The sequence below is a fragment of the Phascolarctos cinereus genome, unplaced genomic scaffold (genome assembly GCF_003287225.1).
Source record: "Phascolarctos cinereus isolate Bilbo 61053 unplaced genomic scaffold, phaCin_HiC Scaffold_8;HRSCAF=390, whole genome shotgun sequence".
Classification (NCBI taxonomy): Eukaryota; Metazoa; Chordata; class Mammalia; order Diprotodontia; family Phascolarctidae; genus Phascolarctos; species Phascolarctos cinereus.
The window spans coordinates 59915995-59937834 of NW_027556291.1; the positions used below are offsets into that span (position 1 = coordinate 59915995).

The 21840-nt window shown below is 37.8% G+C and overlaps 2 long non-coding RNA genes and 1 pseudogene across 6 annotated transcripts in view; 1 reads left to right on the forward strand and 2 right to left on the reverse strand.

The window, feature by feature from the left end:
* Window positions 1–21840, reverse strand: part of LOC110203686 (uncharacterized) — a 222437-nt gene that overhangs the window by 158777 nt on the left and 41820 nt on the right. The window lies entirely within an intron of this gene.
* LOC110203689 (uncharacterized) overlaps window positions 1–21840 on the reverse strand; it is a 36777-nt gene that overhangs the window by 9029 nt on the left and 5908 nt on the right. For all 4 annotated transcript variants that reach the window (XR_013483598.1, XR_013483597.1, XR_013483596.1 and 1 more), the window contains 3 exons: window positions 11948–12057; window positions 10403–10475; window positions 8201–9014 (listed from right to left, as the gene is read on the reverse strand). This is a non-coding gene — a long non-coding RNA (uncharacterized LOC110203689). The remainder of the gene's footprint in view (window positions 1–8200; window positions 9015–10402; window positions 10476–11947; window positions 12058–21840) is intronic.
* On the forward strand, window positions 16881–17626 carry LOC110203691 (TIMELESS-interacting protein pseudogene; annotated as a pseudogene).

Below are 21840 nucleotides of genomic sequence, written 5' to 3' on the forward strand. Positions count from 1 at the left end.
GTGACCAGTACATGATCAATACACAAACTTATGTTTGGCATAACATTGGCTTAATGCCCAAGCCCATGACTAAGCAGAAAACTAAAAGTATCCACCAATCAGTACTGATGCACTCTCTAGCTCTTCCTCCCTTTGTCTGCTCTCTCTAATTACCAGAGGGATTTTCAGAGACTTTTGTGGGGTTCCACTGAATGGTCTGGCCCTCATCCCAGACTGAAGATTTCCCCTGTCTTGTAAATATTCCTAATAACTGATTAAACTACTGCCTATAATCAATGTGGTGATTCTTGGCCTCTTGTTTGGTATCAAAACGAATGCCCCATGGTTATGGGGCATGTACAGGGTTCCCCAGCAAGGGGAATTCCTAACCTTACAATTGGCATTGTTGACAGGGTACCAAAGGAATGCCAAGGAAGTAGGGGATGGGCAGGGAGGGGGGAAAATTCCTGGATGGTCTCCATGTGGGGCCTGGCCCTCTATTGGACACATCTGGACCACAGCGTAAGTATGGGGATGCCCTGAACATGCCAAAAGGCCTAGAGTCCCTTCTGATGGAATTATGTTCCATTAGGTTGGGAAAAGGAGGGAGACAAGTAGTGGCAGATATGAGAAGGCCTCTTTTTCACAGCACTGAAGAAAAAGCCACTACCAAGTTCCTAGACTCACAGGCTGAGAATAGAAAGATGCTGGAGAAGAATAACATGCAGAAACACTGGTTTGCCAGTTAAGCCAGGGTGAGGGGAGTTAAGAATGTAGACAGGAAAGTGATAAGGCATGTAATTGTGAGAGGTTCTCTTTCTCCTTCTCTCCCTCCATCCCTGGCTGACTGCAGCAGCTTGGGTAGGTGAACAGAAGAGAGAGAAAGAGAAAATATACTCAGTGAAGTGAAGATTATTTGAGTAGAATCAGAATTTAACTGGGGCAAATTAATACCAGCTTGCCACTTTTACAATCTTTGTCAGTGGATTGATTGGAAATAGTGGATCCCATGTGATAATCATTTAACATCAATTCAGCCCCAATAAGGGCCAAAAACTTGAATTAATCCTTTTCTCTCTGAGTGAACTAAAACACCATTCCTGTGTCAGCAAATTCCAGGACCAGATAGAACTGATCAACATTCTTCCTGTTTGTTATCACTAAGCCCAGGATGTCTCGCACCAGGTACTCTCTTGAAGAACGGGACTTTTCTCATCTTCAATTTCAATTGACACTTTGACATTCTCCTGTTTTATTTTATTTACAGCCTATTCAATTAAGAAAATTCCTTTCCCATGCTATTTGTTAAACAAACATATGGAGGCTGTATTTTTTTTTTTTGGTAACACAAACATCCTGAGTCTGGTCACTCTAAACTGTATAAAACCTCTCACTTTAACTTAATCTTGGAGTCAGAATCACGTTCTGGCTTCCATGTATACATGATTCTCTAGCTAAAAGGGAATAAACTATATAATCATGTATCACCTACCTTGTTTGCCTTCTTTTACCAAACTTTCAGGTCGACACATGATAAGAAATGATTGGAATAAGTAGCAGTTGCATAAATATAATGCTACAGTCAATATTATAATTATAACCCCAGATTTTTTGTAATACCATTTAGAACATAGATCCAGGTAACTGGATTCATTCTGGTCACATTTAAGTGAAATACTGTCTCTCATAATTTTTAAGATAAGACAGAATGTATTATATGATTTGACACTAAGACAAATTGGGAAAATACATAGATGTGAAATTTGTTAAATGAGTTACCTTAAGCGAGTTACCCCAGTTTACTCCACAAGATTGGGAGGTGCCTAACACAATGCCTGGCAGAGGGCAGACACTACAAATTTTAACTATTATTATTAGTTCTTTAATTAGATGTGACCAGTATACAATGCCAAGGGTGATGAGCTGCCCAATTTTCTTTATAAGGTCATTTGGAAACACATTCAACAGGTTAGAAGTCACTTGAGTGGTAATGGGTTTGTTTCAAGTTTCAAATACATAACAATGTGTCTAACTGGTAAACTTTTGTATCAGGTATGTCAAGCAACTTTTCATAATTTGGATGTTATTAAAGTTTTATAGCTGCCATTTGGAGAACTGGAAATTTCCACCTTTGCCTGTAGTTAAGAGGAAGTTACAGCTAAAACAATGTGGCTATCATTTATGAAGGTTACAGATTGTCAACTAAGTTATTTGAAGTTATTGTTTTAATGTTGAAACCTAAAACTGGTCATTGTTTACTGTGTATGGAAAGGAGGGGATGAGTTGAAAACCTTATCCAGATTGGTTCTGCCCATTCAGAGTAGTTTGCCTTGGGATATGAGTTTGTGCAGCAGGGTTAGTCTATTCCACCTTAGGGGTGAAGAGTGTCAAAGAGCACAGCCCACAGCAGCTCTAAGGGTGGATACTCCCCAACTCTCCTCCCTTAGGAAGACGTCCAAGGGCACCTCTAATGTAGGATTGTAGAGGGTGACTGGAGGCACCATGTGCCAGTTACCATATACTGTAGTCCAAAAAATAAACAAACCATGTCGGCTCTGGTAGATACCAGTGAAGAATACACAATGTTATATGGGAACCCTGAAAGACATCTTGGCAATTGGGTAGCCATAGAAGGATACAGGGGAAATTCATTCAGGGTGAAACTAACTGAATTAAGATGGAAAATAGGGGAGTTGCCAGAGTATGTGGGAGTCTGGAGGACAAATCTATCATTGGGTGGGCAGGCAGGGGCACCAGGATCAGCCCCCTTTCTGGGGTCTCTATCAATTCCCCTTATTTTGTAAACTTGCCAGGTTCCTGGAAATCATCTGTGTGGGCAAGGTCATTAGCCCCTGGGAAAAGAGCTTGTTTGGGTTGTGGAGTTCCTAAACAGTGACCTTGGCTCGCTAAGGATTTGCAAGTTTATACATACATACATGCATACATACATACATACATGTGTATGTATGTGTGTGTCTCTATAAACTTGCATACGTACATATATATATATATATATTTATGTATTGTAGAAATGATTTCTAATGATTGGTTTTCACACCAGGACAAATTCAAATTTGAGACAAAAAGAAAACAAGTGGGGGCAGCTACGTGGCGCAGTGGATAGAGCACCGGCTCTGAACTCAGGAGGACCTGAGTTCAAATCGGACCTCAGACCAAACACTTGACACTTACTAGCTGTGTGACCCTCAGCAAGTCACTTAACCCTAATTGCCTAAAAAAAAAAAAAGTGGAAGATGTTAAGTGAAATCCCTGAAATAACTCATCCATTCTGAATGATATGGGAATAACTAGGCAAAAATTAAAAAAAGTTTATGAAACAAAGATATGAATTTATTAATTTGTGGGGTGGGAGTCAGAAACACCTTCAGTTTGTTTTGGGGAAGAGAATTTCAGTGCAATCAATTTTCTTAAAGTGATGTAAAAGGATGTTTTCTGCTTAGTAATGTTTTTGTTTTTTTGTGTTACATTAATGGAAAAGTCAATTTCATTCAAGTTTATTACTAATGTGTTACAAACACATGTTATTATAAACAACTTATTGAAAGGCACTGTTTTGGAATTAATTATTCAAGCATCCTCCCAAGTCTTTAATTTTAATTGGAGTAATGTCAGCTTCTTATAGGTAAATTCATTTAGATAACTATTGAACTCAGGAGTGGAAAACTTCTACCTGTAAGAATGTTGTTACTTATATTCTCATGTATAGGTTTGAATCCTCAATAGCATCTGATCCTCCTAAAGGAATTGGAATCAGAGAGGAAACTTTTGAGAAAAAAAAAAACAAGGTTAGACAATCCTGTCTGTGAAATGTAAATGATTCTAATGGGGCATGTAAAAACCTAAATTTTCTGAAGATTCAAGCAAATTCTGGGTTCCTACTTTGATGCTCCCTGTTAAGACCAGAACTCTAAGGTTTTAATTGGTTTTTACAGTATGAACTAGTTATTAGGGAAGTCAAATTTGAGAGGCTATACTAACTCATATTGAGATTTTAGCAGGAACATCTAAGGATTCTCAACCAGTAACTTGGAACCAGAAAAACAATTCCACTGAAAAGTTGCCCCTGAGGACAAGATATTTTTGAGATTGCCCCAAGAAAAGACATTCCAGAGACCATACAACTACATGTGAGATCTGGGTTCTAATACGAAATTTGTTAATTAAATGGACGTTGGGGGTGGGTTGATGATCATCATTGTACATGCCTCCCCTTGAGAAGAAGGTGGAAATTGAGAAAATCAAATTGTTCTGGTCCCATTTTGTAACTGATTAAATTTTGTGGCACCCCCAATATGTTGTAAAACTGCCCAAGCCATGTTTATTTTTCTCTGAACCTAGTTCAGAAGCTCAGCTAGCCTGTACTAAGTTCAGAACTTCAGTTCTTACATTAAACAATCCCCAAATGTCATTGGCACCTCCTTCACTTGCCCAGGGGTGGCATGGAAGAAAATTGTAACAATTGCAGTAATTTTCTCATTGGTCATCTTGTTTTCCTATCTGTGCTTATATTGCTTGTGTGGCTTATGCTTACCTATGGGATCATCCTGGGTGTACCCAAAAATGCCCTAAACACCTTAGTATAGAGCCATCCCAGGGACCTTATGGAAGATATTCAGCAAGAATGTACAGATGGCTTTTCGGGGGTGGATTATAGGGTCCTGATTGGGGAAAAGCCATAAAATACAGTAATATGAGAAAAGCAATAAAAACTTGAACTCTGTGAAAGGTGGAAGGCTAAACATGGTGACCTGTTAAAAAAATCATAACTTAGATATCGAATCATATCTTAGAGCCATAACTTAAAATACTATGACCGATGAAAGCCATAATGAGAATATCGTGACTCATATGTATGATTAATACACAAACTTATGTTTGGACATCACATTGGCTTACTGCCCAAGCCCATTACTAAGCAGAAAACCAAAAATATCCACCAATCAGAAGTGAAAAAGAAATTGAATAAGTCATCAGTGAACTCCTGAAGAAAAAATCCCTGGGCTGAAATGGATTTGCAGGTGAATACTGCCCAACATTTAAAGAATAATTAATTCCAATACTATATAAATTATTTGGGAAAATAAGGAAAGGAGGAGACCTGCCAAATACCTTTTGTGACACAAATATGGTGTTGATATCTAAACCAGGAAGAGCCAAGACAGAGAAAGAAAACTAAAGACCCATTTTCCAAATGAATATTGATGCAAAAAATTTGAATAAAGTACTAGCAAGGAGATTACAGCAATATATCACTAGGACCATATACTATGACCAAGTGGGATTTAGATCAGGAATTCAGGGATGGTAGAATATAAGGAAAACTATCAGCATATGTGAAAATACCAGTAATAAAATTGACAGAAATCATATGGTTATCTCAAGAGAGGCAGAAAAATTTTGACAAAATACAGCACCCATTCCTAGGAAAAACACTAGAGACCATAGGAGTAAATGGAGCTTCCTTTGAGATAATAAGCAGCATCTCTCTAAAAACCACCAGCAAGCATTTTCTATAACGGGGATAAGCTAACAGCTTAACCAATGATATCGGGGTGAAATAAGAATACCCATTATCACCACTACTATTCAATATTGTACTAGAAATACTAGCTCTAGCAACAAAAAAGACATTGAAGGAATAAAAATAGGCAATGAGAGAACAAAACTATCTATCACTCTTTGCAGATCATATGATGGTATACATAGAGAATCCTAGAGATTCAGCTAAAAAACTAGTTGAAATCATTAACAAGTTTAGCACAGTTGCAGGATATAAACTAAACCAACATAAATCATCAGCATTTCTATAGATTACCAACAAAGCCCAGCAGCAAGAGATAGAAAGAGAAATTCAATTCCAAATAGTTGGGAGTCTACCTGCCAAGATAAACCCAGGAGCTATATAAACACAATTACAAAACACTTTTCACACAAAGTCAGATCTAAACAATTGGAAAATTATGGTTTCTCATGGGTAGGCTGAGCCAATACAATAAAGATGACAATTCTACTTAAATTAATTTTCTTATTCAGGCCACAAAAAACTACCAAAAATTATTTCTTAGAGCTAGAAAAAAGTCATAACAAAATTAATTTAGAAGAACAAAAGGTCAATAATATGAAGGGAATAAATGAAAACAAATGTGAAGCAAAGTGGCCTAGCTGTGTCAAAACTAAAAATATAATATAAATAGGCAATCGTCAGAACTATTTGGTACTGGCTAAGAAATAGATTGGTGGATCAGTGGAACAGGTTAGATACAGAAGACATGGTAGAAAATGAATACAGTAATCTACTGTTTGATAAAGCCAAAGACTGCAGCTTCATGGATAAGAACTCACTATTTGCCAAAAACTGCCAGGAAAATTTTAAAAGTATATGGCAGAAACTACGTATACTAGATACAAAGATAAGGTCAAAATGGGTAGATGATTTAGACATAAAGGATGATACCATAAGCAAATTAGAAGAGCAAGAAACAGTTTACCTGTCAGATTTATGGAGAAGAGAAGAATTCATGACGAGAGAGAGAGAGAGAGAGAGAGAGAGAGAGAGAGAGAGAGAGAGAGAGCACGTATTAGTAAGTGAAAATGGATAATTTTGCTTATCTCAAAATAAAAAGGTTTTGCAGAAACAAAACTCATGCAATCAAGATTAAAAGGAAAGCAGAAAACTTGGAAACAATTTTTACAGCCAGTATTTCTGATGAAGTCCTCATTTCTAAAATATACAGAACTCAAAAATTTAAAAACAAATGTTAAAATTGTTTTTACACGTAATTGGAGAAAAATATAATACTAATTTAATATTAAAATTAATAAGTGGACCATTTTGCAGACCCTTTACCTAATATGAATTTGCCCATCAATGTGGAAAAGGGCAGGGGGGTGGCAGGAAGGAACTGCACCCTCATGGAGGAGGGGCTGGCATATGGTTCAAGGACATGGACAGGGAGTTGCTGGACTCAGAGAAGCAAGTGCAGGAGCAGGAAACACATGGCTGATGGGACCAGCCACTTGAGGGCCTGGCTGGAAGTGAAAGGAAGAACATGCTGGCAGGCAGACACTTGGCAGCAGGACAGGGAAACATTCAGGAGAGGCCAGACACTTGGTACCACATTACGGATGGACAAAATACCAAAAAGCAGGAACCAAACTCTTGAGGGGAGAGCAGACTGAAACCAAGATCTCCTCTCTCAGCACTGGAGGTCTCAAGCCAAGCCCTGATCCAGCAGTGGTGATGGCTGGATCTCTGCAGGTCTGTCCTACTGCTTTCATTTGGGGGACTTTTTAAAGGCTTTTTGGGAGGTTGGGGGTAGGAGGTGCCAGAGCTCCAAGCCGAGAGACAGGAGCAGAAAGAGATTCCATTACTCTACGGTAAAGATGACATGGGTGGTTTTTTGGGAATGCAGATTTCTTATAAACTTCCTTCCATAAAGTCCAATTTGCATAATGTGAATTTACATAAAGCAATATCTGTCTGCCCTCCTTTCTATTCCCATTCAGTTTTCTCCAGAGGACTTTCATATCTAAATTTTCTAAGATTCTATTTTGCTTTCTAATCCATTTTGCTACCTGCTTCCATTTCATGAGTGAGTTCATCCCATTCACACAGTTACTATTAGTAACTATGATTTCCCTCCATCCTATTTTCTTGTTTCTCCTTCTCTCTCGGTTTTTATTCTGTCCTACCTCTAATGTCTGTTTTGCATATCAACACTGCCTTCTTTTATCTGTCCACCCTGTTGTCACGAGTTTTTCTTTCTCTTATCCCCTTCTACTACTTACCTGTAGGGTAAGATAGATTTTCATGACCAATTGAGTAAACATATATTTTTCTTTTCTGAACTAATTTAGATGGCAGTGAGGCCCAAACTTTAGCTGCCCACCAGGCCCCACTCCCTGGAATTTTTTGCTCCAATGTAAAAGCTCTTCCTTGCATGCCTATTTTATGTGAGATCATTTCCCCCATTCTTCTCTCTCTTTTACCTTCTCCCAGGGCATCCATATTTCTGCCCCATCCATTTCTTTTACATTATCCCCATCTAACTGGCTCACTCCCATACCCTCTTTCTAGGAAGAATCCTTCCACCTACTTGAATAATGACAAAATTCTTAGAAGATACGCATACCATCTTCCCTTATAGAAAAGTACAAAGTTGAACCCTATTGAGTCACTTATGACTTTTTTCATATTTACCTTTTGCTGCTTCTTTTGAGTCTTATATTTGAACATCATATTTTCTCTTCAACTCTGGTCTTTTCATTGGGGAGCAAGCCTGTAGTAAGCAGAATGTTATCAGAGCGTGTATCTTCAGTCCTAGATGTCTTGTCTGCTGAGTGTTCTGAGGCTAGATGTGCTTCCACTGAGAGCAAGCCTGTAGTAATTGGAATTTTCCCAGAGAGCGTGTCTCCTGCCACAGGTATCTTTTCCTCTGAGTGTCCTGAGAGTAGATGTGTTTCCACAAAGAGTAAGCCTGTAGTAAGTAAAATGTTCTCAGAGAGTGTGTCTTCAGCCCCAAATGTCTTGTCTGCTGAGTGTTCTGATGCTAGATGTGCTTCCCCAGAGAGTAAGTCTGTAGTAACTGGAATGTTCCCAGAGAAAGTGTCTCCTGCCACAACTATCTTTTCCTCTGAGTGTTCTCAGAGCATGTGTCTCCACCTATAAGTATCTCATCCACTGAGTGTTCTGAGGCTAGATGTGCTTCCACAGAGAGCAAGCCTGTAGTAACTGGAATTTTCCCAGAGAGAGTATCTCCTGCCACAAGTATCTTTTCCTCTGAGTGTCCTGAGAGTAGATGTGTTTCCACAAAGAGTAAGCCTGTAGGAAGTAGAATATTCTCAGAGAGTGTGTCTTCAGCCCCAAATGTCTTGTCTACTGAGTGTTCTCAGGTTAGATGTGCTTCCTCAGAGAGTAAGCCTGTAGTAACTGGAATGTCCCCAGAAAGAGGATCTCTTGCCACAAATATCTTTTCCTCTGTGTACTATACAGTTGTGTTGACTGTTTTTCTCTCCTAAAACAAAAAATACTATTTGTCATATGGCATGGCTCTAGGAGAGGAGGAGATGGAAAGGGGGTGGTACGTGGGATACCATGAGGTAAGAAACAGGAAACATCAATGAAAAAATTTTAAATGACATCAAGAATCTAAGGGGCATGAATGGGGAGCTTAGAAGGAGGTAAGAAAGGGGTTTTGGATGTGCCAAGTGATTCCTTCCACCACTATACCCTTAGCATCAGGGCTTGGCTTGAGACCTCCAGTGCTGAGGGAGGAGATATTTGGCTGCTCTGTCCATTTATCTGTGTGTCTGGCATCCATCTGTCTACCTTCTGTCCATTCATATTTGGGTACCGTGTGTCTTTCTTTTGTCCATGTGTTGCCTCTCTTCTCCTGTCTATGGCCATATCTGGCCCCCAGGTATCTGTCCCCTACCTGTTCTTCCTCTGAATTCTGGCCAGGCCATCACGTGGCTGGCCCCAACACCCGCCTGATGCTCATCCTCCTCTTGTTTCTCTGTCCCCGGCCACCGTGTGTCTTTGAACTATCTCTGGACTCCTTCCATTCACAGGCGCATGACCCCTTCCTGCCTCCCTCCCTCCCTTGTAGCCAGGTCTGTGGGCAAATTCACAGTACTTCAAAATCATTCTACTTAGAGGTTTGCCCAATGGTCCACTTATCCAAAATGAGAACTGTGTGTAGTTGATTTAAAAAAAACAAACAGACGGTATAAGTGGAAAGCAGTTTGGTAGAAATTTCATAGGATATCAATACCTCACACCATGGTTGAAAATAAATATAAAGGAATACATGAATTAGATATCTTAATTAAAATAATAATGTGATAAGTGATGAAAATTATAAATGAGAGACATCTGTAGGAGATGTAATTATAGTCACTAATATTTGCTCTAGCTTAGAGCTTCAGCTAAGTAATTTACTCATTCAATAGCTATAGATTAAGCTCCCACCATGTGCTGACCACAGAGAAAGACAGGTGGCCTAATTAAGCAACCAACAAGCATTTCTTAAGTACCTCTTGCATAACAGGCACTGTGCTAGGTTCTGGAGATGCAAACACTATTAAGGACATAGTTCCAAACCACTAGAAGCTTATGTTCTAATGACACAGAAAATACAGAAAAGCATATAGAGAATAAAAGTATATAGAGAATAACTCCAGACCCAGTACTCTAACCACTGAACCCCCTAGATGGAGAGATGCAGAGATTCCAGAAGGCTGTTGCAAAGTCACTGTCCAGGAAGTTGCCTTGAGGCCAAGGAAGAATAAGAAAAGAGCTCTTTCTCAGTACATGGAAGTTCTGCAAGTGCTCAGTCCCTTCTAAATTCACCACCCACCCTAAGGAAAAACTCCAATTGTCCCACCAGAGTTAGGAACTCACCAAGTAGCTTTATGTATGATGGGTGCAAAGGTCTGGGAGCAGGACTTATAACCCCACAGAGAATGTAAAGTACCTGTAATGTAAAACAGCAAGAGAAGCTTCAAGTATCCCATGGGAAAGCTTGTACTTGACCAGAGGTCACCCCTGGCTTTTCACCTTCTTTTTTCTCTTTCTGCATAATACCTGGCCTGGTCCAGTGGCGGTGTGGGGATCCAACACTCTGTCCTGCTGCCACCATAGGGCTGTTCTCATGAGTAAATTCCCTTACCCAACACAATCAACTTCAGTAAGCCTAATCGATGTACATAATCCATGCTGGTGTGACCTGCTTCTTTCTTTGGAATCAAATGCCTTCCCATTAAGGCGTAGCATAACAAATGATATCCCTTAGATGGTGTGTGTCCTAACAAGTTTGTTTCCTCTAAAATGGAGACAGGAGAGCCTCAGGGAAACCTTCTCAGCATCAAGTTTAATTAGCCCAGCCTGGCACCAAAATGGTAGACAGAGGTTAAGGGACTTACCCAGGGTCACTCAACTTTTAAGTATCAGAGACAGGATCTGAAATCAGGTCTTCCTGACTGCAGATAGAGCTACAGTTCAGATTATGATGCAGTCAGACCCCATTTCAGAGCCCTTGGGACCTATGAGGCTTTAGCTCCCACTTTCCCTGACCCCAACACATGCATACATACATACACACACATACTTTTCTCACTCTCTCACTCCCCTCCCCCCTCTCTCTCTCTCTGTCTCTCAACCTGGAAATCAACCTGGAAAATAGATGCAGGAGAGATAATTTCAGAATTATTGGACTAATGACCTGAAAGCCATGATCAAAAAAAGAGAATGGACAGCATCTTTTAAGAAAGTATCAAGGAAAACTTCCCTGATATCCTACAGCCAGGGGATGAAATAGACATTGAAAGAATCCACTGATCACCTCCAGAAAAATCCCAAAATGAAAACTCTCAGAAATATTAGAACCAAATCAGGTGAAGGAGCAAATACTGCAAGCAGCCCAAAAGAAACAATTCAAATACTGAGGAGCCACAGTCAAGATTACACAAGGTTTGGCAGCTTTTATATTAAAAGAGCAGAGGGCTTGGAATATGATATTCCAGAAGATAAAGGAGCTTAGATTACAATCAAGAATCAACTACCCAGTAAAACTGAACATAATCTCTCAGGGGGGAAAATGGATATTCAGTGAAATAGGGGACATTTAAATTTTCCTGTTGAAAACACCAGAGTTTAATAGGAAATTCAATTTTAAAATACAAGACTCGAAATGAAACTTCTTACTGCATTTGGGTTTCCAGTTAAATCAGTTCTGCCAAGTCTTGTGTTTGCCTTTCCAAAAAGAACCTATGAACTATGAGAGGCAGCTAATGACACAGTGAATAAAGTGCAGAGCCTGAAGGCAGGAAAAATTAAGTTCAAATCTGACTTCATATATTTACTTGCTGTGCAACCCTGGGCAACTCATATAACTACTTTCTGCCTCAATTTCTTAACGTGTAAAATATGGATGATAACAGCACCTACCTCACAGGGTTATTGTGAGGATCAAATGGCATTTTTTAAATCATTTAGCAAAGCTTCTGGCAGATAGTACATCCTTCCATTTAACTGCAATTTCCTTTTGTCTTCTGATTCTGTGTGTCATGAAAATATCAATGTCAACACGTTTACTTCTTCAAATGGTTTAACAATCATAGATTAATAATTGGTATTCAAAACATTACTAGAACATTAAAAACTCATTTTACAAATCAGAAATTTGAGGCTTAGAGCTGTTAAGTGATGTGACCATGTTAATAGAGGCAATAAGTATTAGTGGTAAAATTGGAACCTGTTTTCTTCACCCCAAATTCAGTACGCTATGCATGCACTACACAATGGTATTTCTCCACCTGCCGATAATGACTGCCTCTGTACTCAGAGAAGCAGCATGGTTTAGCAGGGTTAAAGGAGAAGCTAAATTAAGAGTTCAACAGCAATTCCTTATTTCCGAAATCAGTGTAATGCCCAGTATTATGCAAACAATAGGTAAATCAAAGAAAAGACCTCAGAAGTCATCTGGTCCAATTTCCTTATTTTATTGAGAAGGAAACTGAGATCTGAAAAATTTAAATGATTAACCCAAGGTCACACTGCTAAGAGGTCGTAGATAAGGTTTTTAATTCAGGTCATCTAACCCCAAATGTAGTGTGCTTGCCACAAGAACACAGGATCTCCCAGGTATAAATGTTCCTTTTGATTAAATAATAATAAAAATAACAATAATAAAATAATTTAAAAAGTGGTCTATTTTCAAGGCCTTACTCACAAGGAGTGAGCAATCAACAAGATAGAGGAGTAGTTGGTTTCAATATGATTTACCTGAACCCCAAAATCTCAAAACAATTAAAAAAATAGTAAATCAACCATAAAGAAAACTGCATAAAGAAAAAGAAGACAGAAACAAATAGCTCTACTCATCATAAAAATTTCTGAAATAACAGTGGATTGAAGTCCAGGGAAAATCAAACATTAATCGACCAATTAATAAACAGTAGTTAAGCACTTACCATATGATAGGCACTGTGCTTGGTTGTTATTGTTGTTGTTGCTGCTGTTGTTTGTCCTTCATTTTTGAAAAAGACCAATCACATCACAGAGTGATGTCTTGACTAGTGTATGAATTGGATTTATGTGAGGCAGAGTTGGACATTTCAAGGAAAATTTGCCTTCTTGACTTGCAGTGCTTATGAAGAGCATCAGCTCTTCATATGAGATCCTCACAATGACAACTGTAGCTTCTACACTGCTATCTGTTACAAGGTTTGATGAAACTGAAGAGTTCTATGAAAACTTTAGAGGATCTTTCAAACCAAGCCAACACATACTGTGATTTTTGGTTACTTCGGTGTGAAAATGGACATAGGGAAAAATGATATCTTAGAAAATATAACTTGGAATTGCAAAATAAAAGGAACTAAAAGTTTTAGACTGCTCAGGAATTTCTGAATACCTTTTGTATTTCTCAGAAGAGATCTGGAAGAAGCTATCACAAAAGAAAGCCCAGAAATCAAGAAAAAAAAATAAATTGATTGATTGCAGTTTAAAGAACAACTAATTACTGTTGTGGAAGATATTTCAGAACACACTGTGTATACGCAGTCTGACCATTGACTTTACAGAGCAAAAGACAAAATCAACATGAAATTTAAAGAAAAAAGAGATGAGATGATACCATACGCAAAGATAACCTCTTCAACCATGTTTATTCAAATGTACGGTTGAAGTTGAAAATTGTGAAATGGAAAAAAATATATATTATCTTTGATTTAAGAAAAATAAAATAAAATATAAGACTCAAGAAAGTCATAAAAAGGTAAAGAGGGAAGCAAAAACATAAATTATTCAATATGAGTAAAGTATTTCCATCCCTGCAGGGGAAGATTATACATGTAACTCTTAAGAACTGTTATATCTATTAGGGTAGTTAGAAGGAGTATACATAGACAGAGGCTGTGGGTATAAATTGACTTTGATGGGATGATATTAAAAAACTACAGGGTAAGAAGGAGGTTTCATTGGGAGAAGAGGGAAAGGAGGAAGTATGGAGTAAATCATAACACATTAAAAGGTGCAAAAGACCTAATACAATGGAAGGAAAGAAAGGAGGGAGGTAAGCATTGCTTTAACCTATCTCAACAGATTTGGCTGACGAGGAAACAGCATACACATTTATTTGGGTAGAGAGATTTATCTTACCCAAAAGGAAGTAGGAAGAGAGGGGCTAAGACAGAGTGTGGGGGGGGGAGACAGTGATAAGAAGAGATGGCAGATTGAGGGAGGGGATAGCCAGAATCAAAATACTAGTGAAGAAAGACAGGGTGAAAGGAGAGAAAAAGAAAAGTATAAACGGGAAAAACAGGATGGAGTGAAATACAGTTAGTAATCATAATGAATGGGATGAACTCACTAATAGAGATGAAACAGATAGCAGAGTGGATTAGAACCCAGAATCCTACAATCTATTCAGAAGAAACACATTTGAAACAGAGATACACAGAGAGTAAAAAGGTAAAAGGTCAGAACACAATATATTATTCTTCAGCTAAAGTAAAAAAAAAAGCAGGGCTAGCAATCATGATCTCAGACAAAGCAAAAGTAAAAAGAAATCTAATGAAAAGAGACAAAGGAGAAAAGTACATCTTGCTAAAAGGTACCATAGACAAGAAGTAATATCAATACTAAACGTATATGCACCAAATAGTATAGCATCCATATTTCTAAAGGAGAAGTTAAATGGGTTACAAGAGAAAATTGACAGTAAAAATATGCTAGTGGGGAACCTCAACTTTCCCCTCTGAGAACTAGATAAATCTAACCATTAAATAAGGAAGACAAAACTTAAGGAACTGATTAGAATTTTAGAAAAGTTAGATATGATAGACCTCTGGAGAAAACTGAATGGGCATAGAAAGAAATATACCATTTTGTTAGTGATATATGCACCTACACAAGAACATACCATGTATTAGGGCATAAAAACCTCACAATCACATGCAGAAAATAAAAATATTAAGTGTATCAGTTTCAGAGCATGATGCAATAAAAATTACATATAAGAAAGGGTCATGGAAAGAGAGGTTAAAATTAGTTGGAAATGAAACAGTCTAATCCTAAAGAATGAGTATGTCAAAGAACTTGTCATAGAAACTATCAATAATTTCCTCAAAGAAAATGACAACGATGAGACAATGGACCAAAATTTGTGGGATGCAGCCAAAGCAGTACTTACAGGAAATTTTATTTCTCTAAATGCTTACATCACTAAAATAGAGAAAGAATTGATCAATGAATTGGGCATGCAACTAAAAAAGTTAAAAGAAGAACAGATTTAAAATCCCCAACTAAACAACAAATTGAAAATCCTGAAAATCAAAGGAGATTTTAAAAACTGAAAGTTAAGAAAATCATTGAACTAATAAATGAAACTAAGGGCTGGTTTTATAGGAGGTGGGAGAACGATAAAAAGTAAACCATTGGTTCAGTTGATTTAAAAGAGAAAAGACAAAAACCAAATGACCAGTATCAAAATGAAAAGGGCAAATTCACCACCAATGAAGAAAAATTAAAGCAATAATTAGGAGCTATTTTACCCAACTGTAGGTCAATAAATCTGGTGATCTAAGTGAAATGGATGAATATTTTCAAAAATATAAATTGTCCAGAATAACAGAAGAAGAAATAGAATGTGTAACCCCACTTTAGAAAAAGAAATTGAAGAAGCCATCAATGAACTCCCTAAGAAAAAAAATCCCCAGACTGAGATGGACTCACAAGTGAACACTATCCAACATTTAAAGAACAATTAATTTCAACCCTATATAAACTATTTGGGAAAACAGGAAAGGAGGAGTCCTGGAAGAGCCAAGACAGAGAAAGAAAACTAAAGACCAATTTTCCAAATGAATATCGATGCAAATATTTTGAATAAAGTACTAGCAAGGAGATTACAGCAATATATCACTAGGATCATATACTACGACCAGGTGGGATTTATACCCAGAATGCAGAGCTGGTTCAATATTAGGGAAACTATCAGCATAAGTAACCATATAAATAATAAACCCAACAGAAATCATATGATTATCTTAAGAGATGCAGAAAAAGGTTTTGACAAAATATAGCACCTTTTCCGAGGAAAAACACTAGATACCATAGGAATAAATGGAGGTATCTTTAAAATGATAAACAGTATCTCTCTAAAACCATCAGCAAGCGTTATCTGTAATGAGGATAAGCTGGAAACTTTCTCAATAAGATAAGGGGTGAAACAAGCATTCCCATTATCACTACTATTACTCAATATTGCACTGGAAATTTTATCTCTAGCAAAAAGAGAAAAGAAATTAAAGGAATTAGAATAGGCAACGTGGATACAAATCAATCACTCTTTATAGCTGTTAGGATGGTATACTTAGAGAATCCTAGAAAATCAACTAAAAACTAGTTGAAATCGTTAACAAGTTTAGCATAGTTACTGGATATAAACTAAACCAACATAAAGCATCGGCATTTCTACATATTACCAACAAAGCCCAACAGCAAGAAATAGAAAGAGAAATTACATTTAAAAATAACTGTAGACAATTTTAAATAGTTGGGAGTCTACCTGCCAAGATAAACCCAGGAAGAACAAAAGGTCAAGAATATCAAGGGAATTAAATAGAGTGGTATATCAATGGAATGGATTAGGCACACAAGACACAGTAGGTAATGACCATAATAATCTAATAATCTAGTATTTGATAAACCCTAAGATCCCTGCTTTTTGGACAAGAACTCACTATTTACCAAAACTGCTGGGAAAAATGAAAAATAGTATGGCAAAATAGGTATAGGCAACAGGAACTTAGGCATGGGACACATGGTAGCCTGGTTTCCCTGGCTGGTTACAATCTAGCAGAGCCTCACAGGAATAATGGAACCAGAGGAGAACAATTTGCTGGCCATTCCTTATTACGAGTGGCAGAAGATGAAACTTTTCAATCTTTTCCACTGCCAGCCTCTCTAGGAAAGGAAGATGCTGGAGAAAATGAGTCCACCACAGATCCAAGAAGGAATCAGATGGGAGATATGCCTGCAGTTACAAAGAAAACAGTGAAAAGGAATTAGCCTAAGTTAGATGCTCAGAGGCTGAAGATATGAAGATATTAATCAGACACGTGGAGCACTGGGCACATAGGATTGTATTGGTAGAGTAGAAAATTTGGGAAACAAGAAGGAAGTTCAGAACTGCTTAAAATGGATTCGACTTGATCTTCCTATTCCTGAGGATTTTATTAGTAATGATGGCAATAAAGCAGAAGGTAATGGACTAGATACAACTACCACATGCTTCAATTCCTTGTTTGCAAATCTGGTTGATAGAGAAATATTTGCTTCTCAGTCCAAGTCTAATGAAGGAATAACAGCAAAGAATTGAGAACTAAACAACTAGCCCTGAAAAGCAGACAGACAAAACTGCTAAATAACAGTCAGTCCCAAGAAAATGATTTGTCAGTTATCATGCCCAGGATACAGGCATCTGAAAAGGACAGTACAAATGCAGCTCAAGATGAGAACTTAAATGAATTAAATGAGGAAAATCCAGAAATCTCAGACACTGCTGCCAGTACTGCAAATATAGGCGATGACTTAGAAAGGTTAGTAGATGAAGTCATTTAAAATACGCAACTATGACTAGTCAACAAATCTTTTTATTTAAGAGCACTTAAGTGCCAACAATGGGTTACCTTATTCAGAAATATGGATTAGACTCAGTTAAGACTAAAAAAACAAAAAGAATAGTCATTTGTCCTCCAATTTAACAAGTAGAGAATTGTTGTGTTTTTTTTTTTTATATTGAGTGAAAACATTTAAGTGGCTAACTTTGTTGGCTTTTTAAAGATCTGGCCCACTTATTTATATCTGTCCCATTTATTTATTTATTTATTTAGTTAGTTATTCATATTAGCCAAAGTTGTCATAGCTTCCATAGCTTCTTCTGCTTGTCTTTTTATATAAACAGATCTTTTGACAGTTAGGTAACTTCTGCTGCTAGTATACAGTTTAAAGGTCCTATGTTTTAATAAAAAGTGCTTACTATTATTTTTTTAAAATGTGAAGTAATAAAAGCTCTTTTACAGAAGAGGGTGACACTTAAAACAATTAGGTATAGACCAAGACCTTACATTGTATTCCAAGGTGCTCTGCCTGGAGCAATATAAATTTTGATCCTTTAAACCTCACAAGAATCCTTAGAGTTTGGGAGCTAGATTTTTTGTTATCTTCCTTCCTTATTTATTCTATCATTAAAAAAAAAACTGGGAAAATTAACTATTCTGTCCCATCTAGTTTCATTCATGATTTCTTGAAACAGAGCTCTAGAAAACAAGGCTTTGATAAAGCCCACTGGGATTCAAATGGACCTACTTTACTGTGCCTTGAACCCAAATCATTCTGGCTCTCACAGACTGGCAAACAATAAGTCCTGGCCCAAGCCTCACTTGGTCACTGTTTGGGTTTTGAAGGCGCAGAGTGAGTGTAAATAGCAGTTGTTTCTATTCTGGCCAGAAATCCTGAGGGTCTTGTCCTTCCAGATTGAATTTTTTTTTTGACTAGGCAAAAGTAGGGCATCATTTGTCTCATTTTTTTACCTAACCTTAAATCACTGAATGGGTGCTGCCTCAGAGAAACAGAGTCCCGGGAAAGACCTTAACTTAAAAAGGCAAAGGGCTCCCACTGCATCTGGGGCCATCTCTAGTCATCCTAACCTATGTATTGCCACTAGACTCAGATGACTCTGGAGGAGAGAGTGAGGCTGATGACTTTGCACAGCCCTGCCTCACTTCAATTCAATTCACTTACAAGTCAAGACCTCACCCTTCTGATGTCATTGGTCCTCTTCCAGAACAAAAGATGAACAGCACACAACAACAACAACAACAACAATGAAGTAAGATCAAATTTGGTGGATGATTTAGACATAAAGGCTGATACCAAAAGCAAATTAGGGGAGCAAGGAATAGTTTTTACCTGTCAGATCTATGGAGAAGGGAAGATTTTGTTAGTGAACCAGAGATAGAGAACATTATGAGATATCAAGTGGACAATTTTAATTGTATTAAGTTGAAAAGGTTGTGCAGAAACAAAACCAATACAACCAAGGTTAAAAGGAAAGCAGAAAGCTAGAAACAATTTTTACAACAACTATCTTTGATAAAGGTCTCATTTCTCAAATACAAAGAGAACTTCATTCAATTTACAAGAATATAGGTTATTCCCCATTTGATAAATGATTAAAGGATATGAACAGGGCAGTTTTCAGATGAAGAAACCAAATCTATCTCTAGTCATAGGGAAAAAATGCTCTAAATCACCCTTGATTACAGAAATACAAATTAAAACACCTGAGGTGCCAGCTCACTCCTATAAAGCTGGCTAACATGACAAAAAAGGAAAATGATAAATGGTGGGGATGTGAAAAAACTGACACATTAATGCACTGTTGGTGAAGTTGTGAACTGATCTAAACATTCTGGAGAGCAATTTGAAACTGGCCAAAGAGCTATAAAATTGTGCATACCCTTTGATCCAGCAATACCACTCCTGAAGCTATCCCAAAGAGATGAAAAAGGGGAGGAAGGGACCTATTTGTACAAAAATATTTGTAACATCTCTTTTTATGGTAGTAAAAACTGGAAATTGAGGGGATGTACATCGATTGCGGAATGGCTGAACAAATTGTGACATATGATTGTAATAGAATATTACTGTGCTATAAGAAATGATGACCACCCAGATTTCAGAATAACCTGGAAAGACTTATTTGAATGGTTACAAAATGAACTGAGCAGAACCAGGAGAATATTGAACACAGTAACAGCAATAGTATACGATGATCATCTATGAATGACTTAGCTATTCTCAGCAACACAATGATCCAAGACAATTCCAAAGAACTCATGATGAAAAATGCTATCCACATCCAAAGAAAGAACTATGGAGTTTGAATGCAGATCGAAGCATACTATTTGATATTTTTTTTCTTCTGTTGAGTTTTGTTTCCTATTTCTGGTGGTTCCTCCTGTTGCTTCTAATTCTTACTTACAACATCACTAATGTGAAAATATGTTTAATGGGAATGTATAAATATAGCTTATATCAGATTGTGCACTGTCTTGGGGAGGGAGAGGGGAAGGGAGGGGGAGAAAAATTTTAAACTCAAAAGCATATAGAAGTGATTGTTGAGAAATAAAATAAATTAATTTTAAGAAAAGAAGACTCTTTTCAAAGGCTAACTTCCCCTTTCTGGCAGGTGAGAAAGGGAGGTTGACAAAAGATTAACTTCTTTAGACTTAGGAGATAAGCTCCTTTATTTTCCTTCAGGAAGACCTTACATATGAGTTAAGTGGTGTAATGTTCTGAGGTTGGGTTTCCCTTTCTGGCAAGGGCAGGATGGGGGGTAAGGGGGGGTGACTGCTAACTACAAACCACAAGTTCCTTTTTCCTAATCTTAGTTGAAACTATAGGCCCCTTGAAAGGAAGCTTTCTGGTTACAAACTGCTTCAGCTGTGGGGCAAAGACTTCTGGGGTAATCTCACTTTGACAGCTAGATGTTGCCAACAGTAGGAATTTGGCTTAAGAAAGCCTGGCAGAAGCACACCACTCCAATGACCTGCCTTGTTCAACAGAATTATGCTCAAAACAAGTTTCCTAAGGTTGCTGTAATTTTTTTTACTCTTCTTTTCTGTTACAAAATCACTCCTTTCTCACTAATTACTGAGGAATTAGTTGACCTAAAGGGAACCTGTGAATCATTCCTATGAAATCATTACTTATTTACTTGGAAAATTTTTACCTCAGAACGATTTTCTATTTTTATTACATTCTTATTATTTTATATGTTATTATTACTATATTATAGTTATTTTGTTAATTTTAATACTCAGAAGCAACAGCAGCTTTGGGAGCTCTCCAGCCAGAGACAATAAGGGGACCTAGCAACTGGCTAGAAAGAGATTACAGAGGCCCCTGTGCTAGCTCAAGACACAAGATTGGAAGCTGTTGGGACACTCCATTACCTATACAGACTTCTGGGTCACAATTCAAGGGCAGCAATGAGCACATTCTGACAAGAGAGAGTAGGTACCCTAAGGAACAGTATCACTTTCAGTCACAAGAGATCAGGGACCCTGAGGAACAGTATCACTTGCAATGCCAATGGAAAAAGGGTACTGAGGGGTAAGGTCACTTCTGCTCAAAAAGGAGCAGTGAAGGGGCAGCTAGGTGGCACAGTGGATAGAGCACTGGCCTTGGAGTCAGGAGGACCTGAGTTCGAATCCAGTCTCACACACATAACACTCACTAGCTGTGTGACTCTAGGCAAGTCATTTAACCCCAATTGCCTCACCAAAAAAATAAATAAAATAAATTTTTTTAAAAAGGGAGCAGTGACCCTGTGTAGCAATATCAATAGCAGCCCTAAGGGATCAAGGGTTCTTTCTAGGTAAGGACCAGAGCACACACAGGGAAAGCAATGACCAAACCTCTGCCCAAATCATATCACTTTGGACCACAGAAAACTTTCAAACTCCCAAAATTAGCTCTGAAAACATCAAAAGCAAAAGTGTGAAAAGGCCTGTAGCTTCAGACAATATGTTCCCTGCCCCCTAACCCCACCACTTAGGCTCTAGCTGAAGTATAAAATGCAGTGGTAGAAATCATGATCTCAGACAAAACAAAAGCTAAAACAGACCTAATTGAAAGAGATAAGCAGGGAAACTATATCTTGCTAAAAGGTACCACAATATAATATCAATACCCACCAAATATGTACCAAATGGCAGAGCATCCAACTTCTTAAAATGAAAAGTTAAATGACTTGTGGAAGAAAATAG